The sequence below is a fragment of the Nuphar pumila genome, chromosome 17, assembly GCF_984573655.1.
Source record: "Nuphar pumila chromosome 17, dmNupPumi1.hap1.1, whole genome shotgun sequence".
NCBI classification, from domain to species: Eukaryota; Viridiplantae; Streptophyta; class Magnoliopsida; order Nymphaeales; family Nymphaeaceae; genus Nuphar; species Nuphar pumila.
Window position 1 is genome coordinate 58,600,973 of NC_143265.1, and position 18,226 is coordinate 58,619,198.

An 18,226-nucleotide genomic window follows, 5' to 3' on the forward strand; every position below is an offset into this window, starting at 1 on the left:
TGGCAAAACATATTCAGTCATAATATAACATTATTTCAAGAGAACATATTATCATATCATATAAAATCAAATGAGACAGTGTATCATATTATGTGACATCAAAACCGAATTTCTCAACAACTTACAATAATAATTTCGAACAAGGATTATTTATCAAGTTTAAGCACATAAGGAACATCACCCTAAATAAGCCTAACATCACCAATAGGCATGTGGAACATACATAACACCAGTAGAGGTATACATAGTCAAAACATGAGACTTTCCATTCGTAACATGTATTGAAAGACAACTTATCTGCCCACAACTAGGGTCTGGAAATTTAGAACACACACTATGAGTCGGATTATGGATTTAAAATAACATCAAGTTTATATAAGATTTTTCTTGAAATTGGCTATTCAACCGAAACCCAACATGCACCCACCTGTCAGACAAGTCTTTCTTTGAATCTGTAAACCCTTGTTTCACAATTTATATTTCATACTAACCACAAAACTTTTTCCTTTGCAGAACTTACATCCAGTTAGAGGCAACTGGCCCAGCCGAACCTAGTCGGCTGGGTCTGTCTACTGCTAAAGCACACTAAAAAGAATCTGAATATAATATTTCTCTTCTATAAATCCATGCCCAGTCAAGTACTCGGCTGCACCCAAGTCGACCTGTCAGGGGCTGCTAGAAGAAAAATCTGGCCACAGGCTGGAATGGGGCCAACAATGGTCTGGCATGCCCAGCTGAACCTCTCGATTGGGCTGCCAGGGGCCCATCGAGCACCCTGCTGGGTCTTGTCTAGCCCGACCAGACCCCACCCATGCCTGGCAGGACCTGGTACGCTAGGCCAGATTCAATTGGCCCAACAGCCAACCCACAAGGTTCCGAAAATAATTTTTTTTTTATTGCTGACAGCATACCAAAATCCCCCAAAAAAAAATTCAGAACAGCAAGTATGCTTGCATAACTCAAACATACTCAGGTTTATAAAGTTCATAACTTACGTTCAACCATGTTTTTGGCTTTATTTCCAGATTTACAAGCACTAATAATCCCTAATATGGGTTTTTCATAAGGATCAGAACTACTAGCCTGCACATACATAAGAAAATCAATTTATTTTTATTTTTATGGATCAAACCTTCTGTTTTAATGTAAAAACACCACTACACGAGTATTATTCTACAATAGCATACAAAAAAATGAATACACATGGATTTCGTCTATGGATCCTAGAGTAAATGCTTGGATTTACTCACCCAGATGCTTTCACCCTAAAATACTTCATGGAAATCGAATCCATGTTCGTTTTCCTCACTTAACCCAAAAGAAAAACCCGTACCTTTTTATGTTTTTTCTGGCGATCTTTCCGGCGATCGGAGGCTGGGAACGCAAAGCAGAGCCGGCTGGCGATGCTCCTCTCATTGCCGTGACAGGATGCCTACCGTGGCTGCCGGTGGCTACGGCTTTCCGGCGACCTCCACCTCCCCAATGCTCGCACACACGAGAGAGAGAGAGAGAGAGAGAGAGAGAGAGAGAGAGAGAGAGAGAGAGAGATGAAGGAAAAGGGTGAGACCCCCCTCTTCCACCTCCCTTTTATCGCCAACCCCCCCCCCCCCTCTTGCCGAGAGGCGCGGGGTTTCGGTTACGCCTGCCGTCCCCCCAGCCTCCCTTCTGGTATTGCAGGAATCGTGCCTAGGGAACAATTCTTGCCTTTCTTTCCCCTTTTGAAAACAACAACCCGATATCGGGTTTAAAAACCCTACCGGGTTACGGATCCGGGTCGGGTCCGACCCGGGTCTAAGGGCTTCCCTTTTTTTTGTTAACGAGAGGGCCGGGTCCGGGTCTGCGACCTGCGGCTCGGGATCCAAACCCGACCGCAACTTTGGACCCTTGCCTCCCACTTGGTATGGATCCACGGATTGGATCCAAATGGATCCAATCGTGGATCCCCTAAAAATACTCATATAATATATATTTTTATATATATTTAATCATGTATACGAATATATAGGGTATTTTACCTATATCCATTGTATCCTATCTGGGTATTGGATCCGAAATGTGGATCCCAAGCCCATATATACACTATATACGTAGTTATCTCTTGAATAATTCACCTAATTAAAATTTTTGCACTTATGTAAGTACATATATGTTTTACGAGATAAATATATATATATATATAAAGACCACTTTATGGGTCACGGATCCGCGACTTGGATCCCAGGCCCAAATCACATAAGTTTTAAAAAAAATCGTGGTTATTACATCCCTACCCCCTTAAAAGAATTTCGTCCTCGAAATTAAAACGTACTAAATGTGAGTAGTACCAAAAATCAATTATCACACGAGTCCTAACGATTGACAACAAGGAAGATACCTTAGACCAGATGAGTCTGATCGTCCTGTGTAGTAGTCGTAACGGCATAAACTCTCCCGTTGGTCTTTCGTTGGCCTTGTGGTTGCTGAGGTGTCTGTTGTTGTTGTTGTAGTTGCTGCTGATGTCCTCCCTGAGCTGCTGGCGGGTTTGAACAGTAGGGAGCGATGTGCCCAGGCTGCTGGCACCTGTAGCAAACTCTCTTGAACATTGGACAAAAACCCTGAGGATGACTTTCATTACATCTATGACACATTGATTGGGCTTTCCCCTGTTGCTGCCTCTGCTGAGGTTGTCCTTGATGCGCACCATGATGACGTCCCTCTTGGGTTCGCTGCCTCTTGCCACCCTGAGCCTTTCCGCCTATCGGTGGGTCCTTCATCTTTCCGCCCAAAGCATCCCCTCCATTCGTGCCTCCTTTTTGTGATACATTCCTAGACCTCTCTCAGTCCTTGGTCAGAACCGTGGCTGACTCGATCGCATCGGCCAAGGTAGGAGGCCTACCTGACAGTGCGCTAGCTCGTAATCCATCCTTTAGTCTGTGCACGAACTTCGATGCCCTTGCCTTCTCATTCTTGAAGAGGTTCGGACAGTACCTCTCGAGGTTCCGAAACTTGGTAGTGTAATCTACCAGACTCATGGTTCCCTGAGTCAAATCAAGGAACTTCCGTTGCATCTGTTCCTCAGCGTATGCGGGGAAATACGTGTCCATAAACTCTTCTCTGAACGTCTCTCAGGGGATCTCATCCCAATCGGTGAACTTCACCCTTCGCAGGGTGTCCCACCACTTCTTGTCATCGCCCTTCAGACGGTACGTGCCAAAAGATGTCCTTCTGTCCTCAGGAACAGACAGGACGTCGAACACCCGTTCCAACTCTTCAACCCAGTTCTCCGCTGCCTCTGGGTTTGCCTCTCCTGAAAAAGTTGGCGGATCCAACTTCAGGAACTTTTTGAAGGAAACGCCGCTCGTGTTTGAAACAACATTGACAAGAGGGTCACGAGCTGCTGCCTGTGCGGCTGTCTGGGCAGCATGGGTCGCTTGCGCAGCCTGTGCCGCTTGCGCCGCCTGTATAACCTGAGCTGCTTGCACCGCATGTGCTGTTTGTGCCGCCTGAGCTGTCATGGTCTCGGTTAGGGTGTGAATGACTTCCATCATGAAATCCCTTTGCTCCTGCCAGTTCGCGGGAGCAGGAGTAGAGGACGAAGCACCTCTACGGGTATAATGCGACATCTACAACGTACATCCTTTATAAGAGTTGCGGAAAACTTCCCAGAGACCTGGGGTCCTTACAGTTCCAATTTCAGTTGGATAACTAAACACCACACAAACTTACATTTATCATCCATAACCAACCAACTGTACTCTTTTATTAATTAATCAATAAGAGTCTCATATTCAATATTAAAAGTGAAATAACAAATTGCAGAAAATAAGAAGAACTAAAAGAAAACAAAAGTAGAGCCACTATGTTCGTAAGTGAAGCCGTCTGAAACAAATGTGGCCCTCGTATCCCCTCAAAAGCAAGTCGATTTCACTGATCACCTGTGTCTGGGGAAAACCAATAAAAGAAAAAGGTCAAAAATCCAAAGAATTCTGCGTAAAGGTTTCCCTAATGAATCAAATAAGAAAAAAACATAAATAAGATCCATGTAATATTTTAGAAGGATACAATTATAACCAAATTATAAGGCAATTAACCATTCATGCAAAATAAAATAAACATTAAGCATGAGGGAACACTAAGTAAGTAACAGTGATTATAATTTAATCAATAAGGGCATTTGAATGCAAAAGAGATCAACCAAGTGAATAGGTAAACATGCATGAACTAATGCATAGCAAGAATATGCATGATTTATGTGCGATGCATGAACCCTTATTATCTTTCATTTAAGCTTCCCTCTTTCCATATGCATATCCTATTAAATGCACACAATCTTTAAGTTTCTCTTTTTAATTTATCATTGCCCGCGGATACACCAAATGGGCACAATCCCCGAGGTCAAGTAGGGTTCCCGAGGTAACTTCACACACAATTTGTATTTTATTACCGGGTTCCAAACTTAGCCCTCAACCGATATCAGGAAACAACACCATCCATCGGAACCTTGGAAAACAACATCCAAAGTCGGGGACACCAGGAAAAACAACATCCACTGGCGCCACTTTCTTGGTATACCAAAATAATAACAGTTGTGTCAAAACACACCACCCCCAGGAAAAGTGACAGACTCTCCCTAAAACCGTGGTCAGGAGAAGAACCTCAATATCGGGTTCAGGGGCAACAACGCACACGGAGTTTTTTTGTATCCGCACGGTTTTCCCCAAACCGCAACATCCAAGATTCTCACGCTAAAGCAGGGACATCAAGGAGAAAGTGAATTACACTGTTCTTTACTTTCTTTTATCTGGTTATTAATTCATCTCTTTTACATTTGCAATTTACATGCAGAATCAATAACATAAGCTTGCACATCAGCATGCTAAGCTTTTCACGGGACCACAGCCCATGACAACATAAAACAGTACAGTAAAACAATAATATCACATTTGATTTGTTGCAATGCATCAAAATAACTAAAACAAAGAACAACTGATTCTCGAGGCTCACCCAGCCCCTGATGATCCAATTTGATCATCACTGCATTCATAAGCAAAAATCATACAGAATATGCCACTTATGCATTCTTTTCACATGTTTTTCAATGCGCATTCATGTATGCAAGTTGTGCACGAAACAATAATTTCATAAGCATAAGCATAAATTCACACACCCACATTATATGCATGTTTTCATGACATGCACCTACTCGTGTCAAATGCAAGAGTTCATTCATGAATCGATCCAATTAAAACATACGAACAACCATGCCTTTTTGACCCTGCAAAAGCATCTAAATTCCATATGTGTATATGCACAAGTACACTCACTTACAATAATAATTTCGAACAAGGATTATTTATCAAGTTTAAGCACATAAGGAACATCACCCTAAATAAGCCTAACATCACCAATAGGCATGTGGAACATACATAACACCAGTAGAGGTATACATAGTCAAAACATGAGACTTTTCATTCGTAACATGTATTGAAAGACAACTTATCTGCCCACAACTAGGGTCTGGAAATTTAGAACACACACTATGAGTCAGATTATGGATTTATAATAACATCAAGTTTATATAAGATTTTTCTTGAAATTGGCTATTCAATCTTTGCATCAGTGAGTTGTGAACACACACCAATTTATTTTCACGTTCTTTCTGTACTTCTGCATCAGTGAGTTGTGAATGTTTTCTTCCCAATTCCAGATCAAATCGTCTACACTTAACATAAACGTATTTTACTGAACCATGTACTCACGTATAAAGCTTAATGTTACGTATTAACTATACTTACTCAATGTATGGGTCGATTGCTGAGCAATTGAAAAGGATATATATTTGTGCTACGTCTTGCTCTCGATTTTCCAAGAGACTTGGCCGACAACTGTCAAACGCATGTCCAAGTGGTTGAAATGTAGACAATTTGTCAGTTCTAGTTAATTGTTCTCCATCATCATTACGAGGTGGGCATGTGTAACGTATTGGAATATGAGGTTCAAAGTACATAGATGAGAAATTTGGAATCTCTTCCAAGGTGTACGCTTCACAAATAGAGTCATCTACTCTTGCTTTATTCCGAACCTTTTTTTTGAGGTCAAGCATGCATCTGTCAATAATATACATTTCGGATTACAATAAATTTCTCAATAGTATTAAAAAGAAAAATTTAAATAAACATATACCTTTCAAATGGTTACATCTATCGATATTGCATAGGTCTACCAAGCCTAAGTTCATATGGCAAATTTATGACCACATGTTCCATAACATCAAAAAATACTGGTGAAAATATCTTCTCCAGCTGACAAATAGTAGTTATGACAGATTCCTCTAGATTCTTTACCTCAGATACTACAACTTCAGTTGCGCACAATGTTCTAAAAAATCTACTCAACTCAGATCGTACCCCCCATATAGGTTTCTCTAACATATCATGGAATGATAGGGGTATCAACCGTTGAATAATGACATGACAATCATGGCTCTTCAACCCATATAATTCTTCATCGTCTATCTTCACAGCCCAAGCAATGTTAGAAACGTACCTGTCTGGAAATCTCAATTGTCTCAACCATCGACATACCAACTTTACTTGATTTGTACCAAGCACATACCTTGCCAGTGGTTTCACTACTTTGCCATTCTACTATTTGAGTTCCAATTCTGATCTTTTACATACCACTTTTTAAGTCCATACGTGCCTTGGGATTATCCTTCGTTTTTCCTTTCATGTTAATTATTGTATTGAATACATTATTGAACACATTTTTCTCCACATGCATGCCATCTAAATTATGTCATATCAATAACGTTGGCCAATATGGTAGTTCCCAAAATATAGATTTTTTTATCCAATTGTGATCTTTCCCAAATCCAATAAAGGGTGTTGCCCTACGGGTATCTGTTAGTCCACATGAAAAGTATCGCAATCTTCTTAAAATCTCTATGCCAGACAACCTTGTTGGTGGACCTTTCATTTCAGTTGTACCTGCTCGAAAAACATTCTTTTATCGTCAGAATGAATGATCGCTGGGTAGAAATCGACGGTGACAATCAAACCAACACGACTTCCTTCCATGTGTCAATCTAAACAATTTTGTATCATCCATGCAGTACATACATGCTAACCTCCCATGTGTGCTCCAACCAGATAACATACCATATGCAGGGAAATCACTTATTGTCCATAGAACAACAACCTTCATATTAAAGTTCTGTTTTTTGTGGGCATTGTACGTCAGAACACCGTCATCCCACAATATTTTCAGTTCATCAATCAATGGCTTCAAATATACATCAAGATTTTTGCCGGAAGACGTCGGACCAAAGATCAATAGAGACAAGAAAAAATTTTGACGCTTCATACACAAGCTTGGAGGAAGGTTGTATATGGTGACAAATACTGGCCAACACGAGTATGAGGTTGATCTACCCCCAAATGGATTAAATCCATCTGTACATAAACTTAACCTAACATTTCTTACTTCCAAAGCGAAGTTCTGATGAGTACGATCAAAGTGCCTCCAAGCTTCTGCGTCAACAGGATGTGTGATCTTGTCTTCATCAAGTCGAACTTTATTTGCATGACATATCATTTGTTTAGTTGTCTTCGAAGACATATAAAGACGTTGCAATCTAGGGGTGAGAGGGAAGTAGCAGAGTGACTTATATGACACTTCTTTTGACCTTGTGTTACCATTTTTCTTTGTCTTTGGCTTGAACCGAGGATGTCCACATGATGGACATGATCTGTTTTTTTATTGATCTTTAAAATACAACATGCAGTGATTAGGACAAGCATCTATATTTTGATACCCCATACCTAGAGCATTGACCATAACCTTCGCACGATAGAGATTTTGTGGCAATTTTTTACCTTTGGGCAACATACCCTTCACAATAGAGCACAAACAGTCAAAACATGATTGACTCAAATTAAACTCGCACTTCAAATTCAGTAGTTGAAGAACTACAGACATGATAGTGTGACTCTCGCAACCATTCCACAGTGGTTCATCAGCATCTCTAAGTAAGTCATATAATATACTAGCTGCATCGTTAGTTGCTTCTTCCTCTACCCCAGTTGGTGCATCAGTATGTTCCAAAGCATAACCCATTTTTGGTCCTGCGACATCAAATATCAGGTCCACATATGAATTATTGTGCACCACATCCACCCTTGCATCATAATTATTCCAAAATTCTTCACCATGAAGCGTTCAATTTTGATAACCACTAACAAAACCCTTCCTGTATAGGTGATGTCTAACGCCATGAGGTTTTACAAATCGATTGTTCTTACACATCATGTAGGGGCATCTGATCCGACTGATAGGATCCACTGTACTGACACTTGCCATTGCGAATTCAACAAAACTGTCAACACCATCCATATATTCATGCAATACCTCATTATCAACTATCCTACGATACACCCATTCATGGTTTGTAGCCATTTGGTCCTAAAATATTATAGATATTTTCATCACTAGTTAAAAGAAAATCTTAATAATGCTATGATGACACAAATATATTCATTTGAATGAAAAATTCATGATACAATTTTACATAGAAGGTATAATCAAATAGAAAATAACTTCATGCAAGCATGGATACAGAAATATCAAACATTGCAATACATTCAAATCATTCATATCAAAACAATATCAAACATGTATCTGCAGCAAACACACTTCAATATCCCGCTAACTACTACCATGCCTAGCATGGAATCTGTAATCCAAAAATAAGAACACTTCTATTCTTATGCATTAAAGTCATGCTCAACATGATCTCCAAACTCCATCAAAGCAGTCCTAGATATCCACAACTAAGTGAGTGTGCGGACAAAAAAGTGTTGCATCTAATAAATTAAATAACATGTGATGCACTTGCATCACTTACTCACCTCAGGTATTAACCCGATTTGATATGCTTTTCACCAGAAATTCTTTACAAGCATAGTACTCAAAGCTCCTTATATTTACTAAAAAATAGTAAAACCTACTGAAAATCACACCAGAAACTTAGTTGAATGCTAAAACAGATTAAAACAAAACAAAACAAAAATCGAGGCACCCCCTGTAATGAAATGGTGGTCTTCAACAAATGCACAAATAACTCACAAACAAGTGTCTATTGGAGACACTACAAGCATGACCCTTGAAAGGGTATAAAAGGAAGAACACTTGAAAAATAAATAATACTTTATTCATGAACAAAATGCTTAAGAAGCATTGTTATTTACATTGAAGGGGTTCACCCCTATATATATAAAAAAGTGGAAGAGAGAGGAGAGCTCATTTTGAGCTCTCCAAAAGAGACGTTGGATTCCAACGTCTCTTAATATAGCTGTTGGACTACAGTCCAACAACATTTATTATTATAGCTGTTGGACTATAGTCCAACAACATTTATTATAGCTGTTGGACTACAGTCCAACAGCTATTTGCACAGTCAAGTTTCAACAGGAACTTGACTGGATCAAATATCTAGTTTCTATTGAACTAGATGCTAAAAAAGAAAATAAAGAAAAATAAAAAAAAAGAAAATAATAAAAGAAAATATAATAATATTAAATATATATATATATATATATATATATATATATATATATATATATATATATATATATATATATATTATAACGCCCCAAAACTCCAGGACTTGTAACTTTTAGAATAGTTTAGAAAGCTTTGAAATCATACAATAATCAGAGTTTAAATAATACTTCAGCGGAAAATGATATTTTTGAAAATCACAAGTCAATGGACCTTGAGCGCATTACACCGTAAACTTTCCTTTGTCAAATCCCGCACAACCATTGAAATCAAATGGTTTAGAAATGGAGTTTCAATAATTGAGAATTCGCATGTTGAAACCAAGAAGAAGCTTACCAAAACAGTTTTATTAACTCACGGTTTAATAAAAGAGAAATTTTGAAACACACTTTATACCAAATTTACCAACATGTCCTCAAGAGCGAAACGTCAGGGAAATAGCTCTATCTTAATCTCATCATGCCATCGTGCCATCGCAGACTGTATTACCTATCCAAAACCTGCCCATAAAATGGGTCAGTTTCACTAAAAACTGGTAGGTGCACAGACAGGACAATATTGAACATAATTAAGAAGAATAATTTAATATGTCAGGTAGACAGGCAATTATATAGCAATTTAATTTCAACAGATTCACAAAGCAACTATCATGAGCACAATGCTAAAATTATTACAAGCATTTTACTGGCACAAGTAGGCTAACTATTACAAGCAAAGCACTGCACAAGAAAGTTAACTAGCAAAATACAATGCTTCATCAACCACACACCCAATTCCATAAGTATTGAACCTGTTGTACCCTATAACTTTCATACGTGCATAACTGAACACATTGTGTGATCGGATTTAAATTATGTTTCGATATTAACTGGCCAAGCGGGTACACACAAGGCACGACTCTAGAAATAGCCTAGACTGATCCGGGGGTTTATTATGCTATGTATTTTATGATAACCCGGATAGCTGACTGAGTCCGCACCTAAGGAGACGGTCGGTGACCAAGAGAGAAATCCCCAAAGCAGCATAAACAATGGATGCATCCCAAACAAGGAGAGCTACCACCTAGGATAATTATGGTAGTCCCATTCCCCTAACTCCGATGACTGGGGAAGCCGAGTCTTTTGCTCGTAACTGCCATTAATGGCCTGTCCATCAAAGTTTTGTACTAACTGTCCTCTCTTCTGACAGGAGTCAGCGATTCGAATGAGTACATCAGGGGTAGTTAACTGAAGACCCATTCTACATACTCTGGTCTTTCGACCAAACTCGAGTATCTTGCCGGTGAAGGCGAAAACATCACTTATTTAGGTGATCACAACATTTTGTTATTTGCACCCATCGAGGTTGCCACAACCTACTCATCCAATCATCGCAACGTAAGAAGATGTACTTGTCAAAAAGTACGATCGTACATGTCATAAGTACGACTACGATGAAAGGGATATGGTTCCACAAAAGAAACCCCAACAGATATTATCTGCAAAACAATTAATACAACACAGTCTGGCAAGATAAGTCTTCAATTCACTTCAACAACATTTTTCATATTTCATGATGCAAGGTCATCTCGGATCTCTCGTCTGATCAACAAAGTACTTAACATGTTGTGCATGTCTAAAGGTACATTATACTGAACCAGGGAGGTCTGTGGGCTTCTCAAAATGAATACCCAACACACAATTTCATAACAATTCAAAGAATATAGGAGTGCTCATTTGGCACGATTCATCCTTAAAAGCCATAATGCCACATTAAGTCATTCACACAAGACACAACACTATCAATCTTACATCCAAAATTTATCTTAGTATCAACATGTGACACTAGATTGATACATAAAGAATGGGTCCTTCAACAGAACCTCACTCATTCATATGCTCATGCCCCTGATCGGGGTTATTCAAAATGAGCCGCAACTTGAATCAAGGTTATAAAACATTTCTCCCAAGTGTGTGGACTTGGGAGGGGCCAAATGTGACTTCGCAATCCTGCAAGACTTAATCATACTTTGCAAAAGTTGTGCATTTTGAAGAGCCGTGGGTTTGCAGAAGAAAATCCTCTTTAAAAGAACTATAGTGCACAAGTGCAACTTCTAGTGTTTTGAAAACAAGTGATAACAGGATAGGCACAAGACTACATTTATGTAAGTACATATTTACCATGAGTGTGAGCATATGCAGGTTATAACATGTCAACAAACAACTCTCGACTTGCGATGCTGCACATCGAGGGAAAAACACATAAGTAATACACGAGGTACCAAAACCATACATTGACCACTTAGATAGGCAAACACATAAGGTCATAAGTAATACATGAGACACGAAGTCGTACCTCACTCAAAGGAAACATGCAGGAAAAAATATATGCAAGCAAATGAGAGCATAGGTATTGCACGAAGTACGAAACCACACCTCAAACTCATAAGCAACTATGCAAAATAATGATCGAAGAATGAAATTGTACCTCGACCCATGAGCATACAAACATGATAATACGCAATGCAGAAGCAATATAACTCTAAGCATATCTAGCATGGCATCTTAATCATTTCAACTTAAATACGTTCATCAATTGCCCTTTGTGCGACTTTACCCTACCTCAGAATGTTTTGCAACCGCGTACGCATATGTGTGAGGATAATACGAGATAAATACATTCATCAATTGCTCTTTGTGCGACTTTACCCTACCTCAGAATGTTATGCAACCGCGTACGCATATGCGTGAGGATAATACGAGAGTCGGGCCACGGAACACGAACGAGACCTGTTGCAAAAATCTGCAAGAGTGAAATATTCAATTATGCTAATATAATTAATGGTTAGACGGGGGCAAGGGTAGGATTAGGCGGTCTGGAGTGATCCCTCGACTGTCGATGACAACAGGGCGGCAGAGAATGAGCCATTGTCAAACATAGCGAGGCGGCAGGGGCGAGCCCCTACAGACAGTACTGAAGCGGCAGGGGTCGCACCCCTGCCGACGGCACTAAAGCGACAGGGGTCGTACCTCTGCCAACGACAGTGAAACAGCAGAGGCTAGCCCCTGCCGACAACACTGAAGCGACAGGGGTCGCACCCCTGCCGACAGCAGTAAAGCGGCAGGGGTCACACCCCTGCCGACGACAGCGAAGCGGCAGGGGGCTAGCCTCTGCCAACAGCAACGAATCGATAGGGGTCGCGCCCTTGCCGACAACACTGAAACGGCAGGAGTCGCACCCCTACCGACGACAGCGAATCGGCAGGGGTCGAGTCCCTGTCATCCGGCGAAAGGACGATGGCAGGGGGGACAAACCCCTGCCGAAGAGAGAGAGAGAGATCAGGGCGAGGGGGTGTCGCAGGGGCCATTGGTCCCCTGCCGGCACTCCGACGCACCCTCAGAGGGAAGAGGGGACGACAGGGGCCTCGTAGGCCACCTGTCGGGCCTCCGATGAGCACAGGAGAGGCAGGAGGACGCAGCAGGGGGGCCGTGTGTCGCCTGTCGGCCTCCCGGTGACGTGACAGAGAGGGGGTGAGGAAGAGAAGGAGGAGGAGACGACGTACCTGGGAGGAGACCGACGGCGGCAGCGGTCGGCGGCATGCACAGGGAAGGAGGAGAGGCGTCGGTCGGGGTTGCCTGCGAGGCTGTCGCCTGCAGGGAACGAGAAGGGGGGGCGGGGCATCGATCCTCCCCTCCCGCAACGCTCTTAAAGAGCTCGGGGAGGGGCGACAAAAGGGGAAACCCCGATGGGTTTCCCTTATCGGGTCGAAGGTGCGGTGGGGGGGGGGGGGTGCGGCGCACAGGAGAAAAGACCTCATGTGTCGGGTTATGAAACCCTAATGACGATGGGCTCGGGTCGGGTCCGGACCCGACCCGGGTCCGATTTTTTTTTCTTTGTTTTTTTTTTTTTAAAAGCGGGTTTTACATCCTACCCCTCTTAAAAGAATTTCGTCCGCGAAATATCATTAAAAGATTATCTGCAACAATCTGGTTCTTAGTTAATCATTGTTAATGAGGATGCACTAAAGGTGTGAGTGACCCGAAACACGTATGCTATAAAAGTAATCAGGATAGCACAAAATAAATTCCTGAGAAAGGTTCGAAGCCAATAACTCAACCGAACAAAATGTGGGTAATTTTGTTACTAATTTATGTCTTCGCAAGAGATTATTTGGAGTCACAAAAAGGGTTTGGCAGAAGACTATAAGAATGTTTATTCGTCACCTTCTACTAGATCCGATACGAACGAAGAGACACAACAGGACATAGTTCTAGTTTGTTTACGTTCCTTAAACAGAGGTTTTTGTACTTTATCATAATCAGGTTGTCGTTCGTTATCCTTACTATTTCTAACAGGCTGTATGTCCGGAATAGTCTCAACTTATCCCCATATCTCAAGGCCTTACATGGCCAGTTGTCTTATCTTCGCTTAAGTTATCATTCGTAGAATGACCCTAACTTTCATAAAAGACAAAAACATAACCTCGTATCAAGATCTAGAATCAGCAAGGATCCAACTTTCTAATCTAAAACCAATATATAATCATGCTACACAGAAAGCCAAATTTAAAGATTCATAACTAGCTATACAAATGCTCTCAGAAGAGCATCGAAACACATCATAATTCTCTACGAAATCAAAATTTATAAGTTCCACGCTGGATCACCTGGTCTGGGAAATGTACGACCTCACAAGGAATTACCGCCCTAGAAGGTTTACCTGGTCTTGGACAATATACTTGTTAAATTTTCGTTTGTACCTACATTAAGAAAGAGAAAACAGAAAAGGAGAGAGGGAGAGAGAGAGACGAGAAGAGGGATGCAAAACACGACTGCGGCTGTCACGATTTCACTTATGAAATCGCGACCTAATGTTGGTATTAATATACTTAAGTATATACAGTGGGTCGGGTCGGGTTTGGTGTAATATCCGAACCCGAATACAAAAGAAATAAAACAAGTTACACTTATACAGGAATGAACTTGAGTCTGGACAGGTGAATAGTAATTCGAGCCTGGTACAGGATCCAGACCCGAAACACTATTCACCTTTTTCACCCCCCCTCAAGTTGATCATGGTTATGGACCATGCACAACTTGCCTTTAAGTGTCCAAAAATGATCCTTTGTTAACCCTTTCGTAAATAGGTCTGCAACTTGTCTTTCAGTATTAACAAACTCAGGCTCAATCTCTTTTTCTTCGACTTTCTACCTCACAAAGTGTTGGTCAATCTCAATGTGCTTAGCACGACTGTGATGTACTAGATTGAATGACATGTTTATAGCACTTTGATTATCACATAGCAAGATAGTGTGGGAGATCTTTTCTCCTACTTCAGTCAGTAGATGTCTGATCCATGTGACTTCTGCAGTAGCAGCAGCCATAGATCTATACTCAGCCTCAGTACTTGACCTAGCGATAGCCTTTTGTTTTCTACTGCTCCAAGAGACTAAATTTCTTCCAATGAAGACGCAATATCCTGATGTAGATCTTCGTTCATCAGGATCTCCTGCCCAGTCTGCATCACAATATACAGTGAGTCTATGTTCATTTTTGCCATATGGTTGTGGTGAGTATGTCAGTCCATCACCAATAGTCCCTTTCAGATATCTAAGGATCCTCTTGACTGCTTCCATATGTCCAGTACGTGGCGCATGCATAAATTGAGACACTTGATTGACTGAATAAACAATATCAGGTCTAGTGAATGTGAGATACTGTAACATTCCTATTATGCTTCGATACCTGGTGGGGTCATCACACAGATCTCCATCATGGACGCTAAGTTTTTGATGAAGCACACTCGGAGTTCCCAGAGGTTTGCAGTCTTGCATGCCTGCCTTGCGGAGAACATCCACGGTGTACTTGTGCTGAGTGAGTGTCAAGCCATGAGTCTGATTATCAACTTCCACACCAAGGAAATAGCGTAGAGCTCCAAGATCTTTCATTTTGAACCTCTGACCTAGTAAATCTTTTACTTCTTGGATGTGGACCGCAGAGTTTCCTGTGATAACAATATCATCGACATAAATTAATAACAGAGTGGTCACAGTCTGACTTTTGAAAATGAACAATGAGTGGTCCATCATGGAACGTGAAAATCCATGTTTCTGAATCTCTAGTGAGAAGCTATCAAACCAAGACTGAGATGCTTGCTTCAGACCATAGATAGCTCTCTTTAACCTGCACACATGGGTTTTACAATTTTGTTCTTGATATCCAGGGGGTTGCTCCATATACACTTCCTCCTTTAAGTCCCCATGCAAGAAAGCATTCTTTACATCAAGTTGACTCAACTTCCACCCATGCTCAACAGCCAGAGAGATAATAATCCAAATTGTTCCCATTCTTACAACCGGACTAAAAGTCTCATCATAGTCTTGTCCTGCTTCTTGAGTAAATCCTTTTGCCACGAGCCTTGCCTTGTATCGTTCAATGGTTCCATCTGGCTTGTACTTTATCTTGTAGACCCATTTACACCCGACAACATTTTTGTCAGGCAGTCTGGGAACAACTTCCCAAGTTCCACATTCATGTAAAGCTTTCATTTCATCATTCATGGCTTCTACCCATTTGGTAGAAGTGGCTGCCTGGTAGTATATAGTGGGCTCATCTTCCTTATTGAGAGCAGTTAAAAACAGTTGAAGATCCAAGGAGAAGTTGTTATAACTAACCCACCTGTCAATGGGATGTCGTATGCGGCTCGATTTTCTGACCTCAAGAGTGTGAGAAGGAGTCGGATTACTGACTGGGACATGATCTGAATGGCTTGATGTTATCGGTCTCTGTCTAGAATAGACAATGCCTTTGTATCTGCCCGGTATTTTTTCTGAATCATGTGGCCTCGACGTCTCAGTGTTTTCAGACATCTCTTCTTCTCGCTGCACGCAATCTGATGAACATGCTTCACTGGAGTTAGCAAAAAGTTCTGAACTCAACCAAGGATAGTAAACTTCAGTTGGTATATTCGTTGCATCAGCTTTGTCATCAAAATTTTGTTCATCAAAGACAACATTTCTTGAGATTCTGATACGTTTGTTGATGGGATCATAACACTTATATCCTTTGTAGTCATCTGCGTAACCCACAAACCTACACTTCTGGGCCTTGTCTTGAAACTTGTTTCTCAGGGACCGATCAATATGCACATAGCAAACACATCCGAAAACACGCAGATCCTGATAACTAGGATGAGCTCCAAAGAGGCAGGGATAAGGGGACTTATTCTCCAGAACAACCATTGGCAATCTATTTATCACATGCACGGCAGAATGAAATGCTTCTGTCCATAGATCGATGGGAAGATTGCTGTCATGAAGCATACTCATGGCACTTTCAACGATGTGCCTATGTTTTCGTCCAGCAATCCCATTTTGTTGAGGAGTGTGAGGGAAGGACACCCTTCTTCCTATTCCGTTATTTCGAAGAAAAGAAATAAAATCACGGGATGAAAATTCCCCTCCTCCATCACATTGGAAAAACTGAATAGACTCAGAAAATTGGTTTTTAACCAAAGAAAGAAAACTTTGAAACAAAGAGAAGACTTCTGACTTATGTTTTAAGAAATATATCCAGGTGTATCGAGAATAACTATCAACAAAGATTAGATAATATCTGCTTCCAGACCCAGAGACAATTGGGGCGGGTCCCCACACATCAGAACAAATAATCTCAAAAGGTTTTGAAGCTCTCTTATTAATGGAATGGAAAGGTAATACATGACTCTTGCATGAAAGACAACTGGAACATTTATGACTACTCTCATCCCCATTAAGACTTTCCTTTGGAATGAGATTATTAGAAACAAGTTTCTCAATAAAATGACTCCCACAATGTCCTAACCGACTATGCCATAAGAATGGCTTATTACATTCAGAGATACTAAAAACACTGGCAGAAGAGGATGAACACGACTCTGATGAAGGCTTCGAAATCAGGTGAGAAGAGCGAACATCATGACATGGAGCTTCTTCAAAGACATACATGTTGCCTCGTCTCTTCCCTTCAGCGAATGTTTCCCTCGTGCGTAGGTCCTTGACCTGCACAGAGAAGGGAGTGAATTCGACTGAAGCATTATTATCATCAATAAGTTTGGAGACGGAGACAATATTTTTCTTAATGTCAGGAGCATGAAGAACGTCAGAAAGAGTAAGAGTGGAATGTGACATGGGAATGACAGTCTTTCCAACATGTGAAACAGGATGGTGGGATCCATCTCCAGTGACAATCTTACTTTTTCCAAAATAAGGGATAGGGTTAGAAATTTTACCTGCATCGCCTGTCACATGAGTCGCTGCTCCGGAATCGACAAACCAAGTGCCTTCATCACTCTGCTTCAACTTTAACTCTGACAAGGCAGATATCAGCAAATCTTTAATCTCTCCACTGTCTCTGGTATTTGTGAACTTTCTCTTGGTTTCTATCTGTGGACTCTTTCCTTTATTCTTTGGATTATGCCAGCAATTCGCCTTGATATGCCCCTTTTTGTTACAAAGAAAGCAAGTAGGGATAGATCTTGTTCCCAGCGCATGAGTAAACATGTTTGGAGTGGGAAGTAAACCACGCCCTCCGTGCCCACTTCGCCCTTGTCCTCCTCGTCCCCGTCCTCTACCATAAGTCACTCCAGTAGCAAAAACTTCTTGAGAATTTGGATGATTATGAGTTTCTTCAGAGAATCCCTTTAGAGTCATTTCATACTGGATCAATTT

The 18,226-nt window shown here is 41.0% G+C and overlaps 1 protein-coding gene across 1 annotated transcript in view; it reads right to left on the reverse strand.

The window, feature by feature from the left end:
- Window positions 1-18,226, reverse strand: part of LOC149811996 (asparagine synthetase [glutamine-hydrolyzing] 3-like) — a 208,426-nt gene that overhangs the window by 17,382 nt on the left and 172,818 nt on the right. The gene's annotated exons all lie outside the window — the stretch shown is intronic.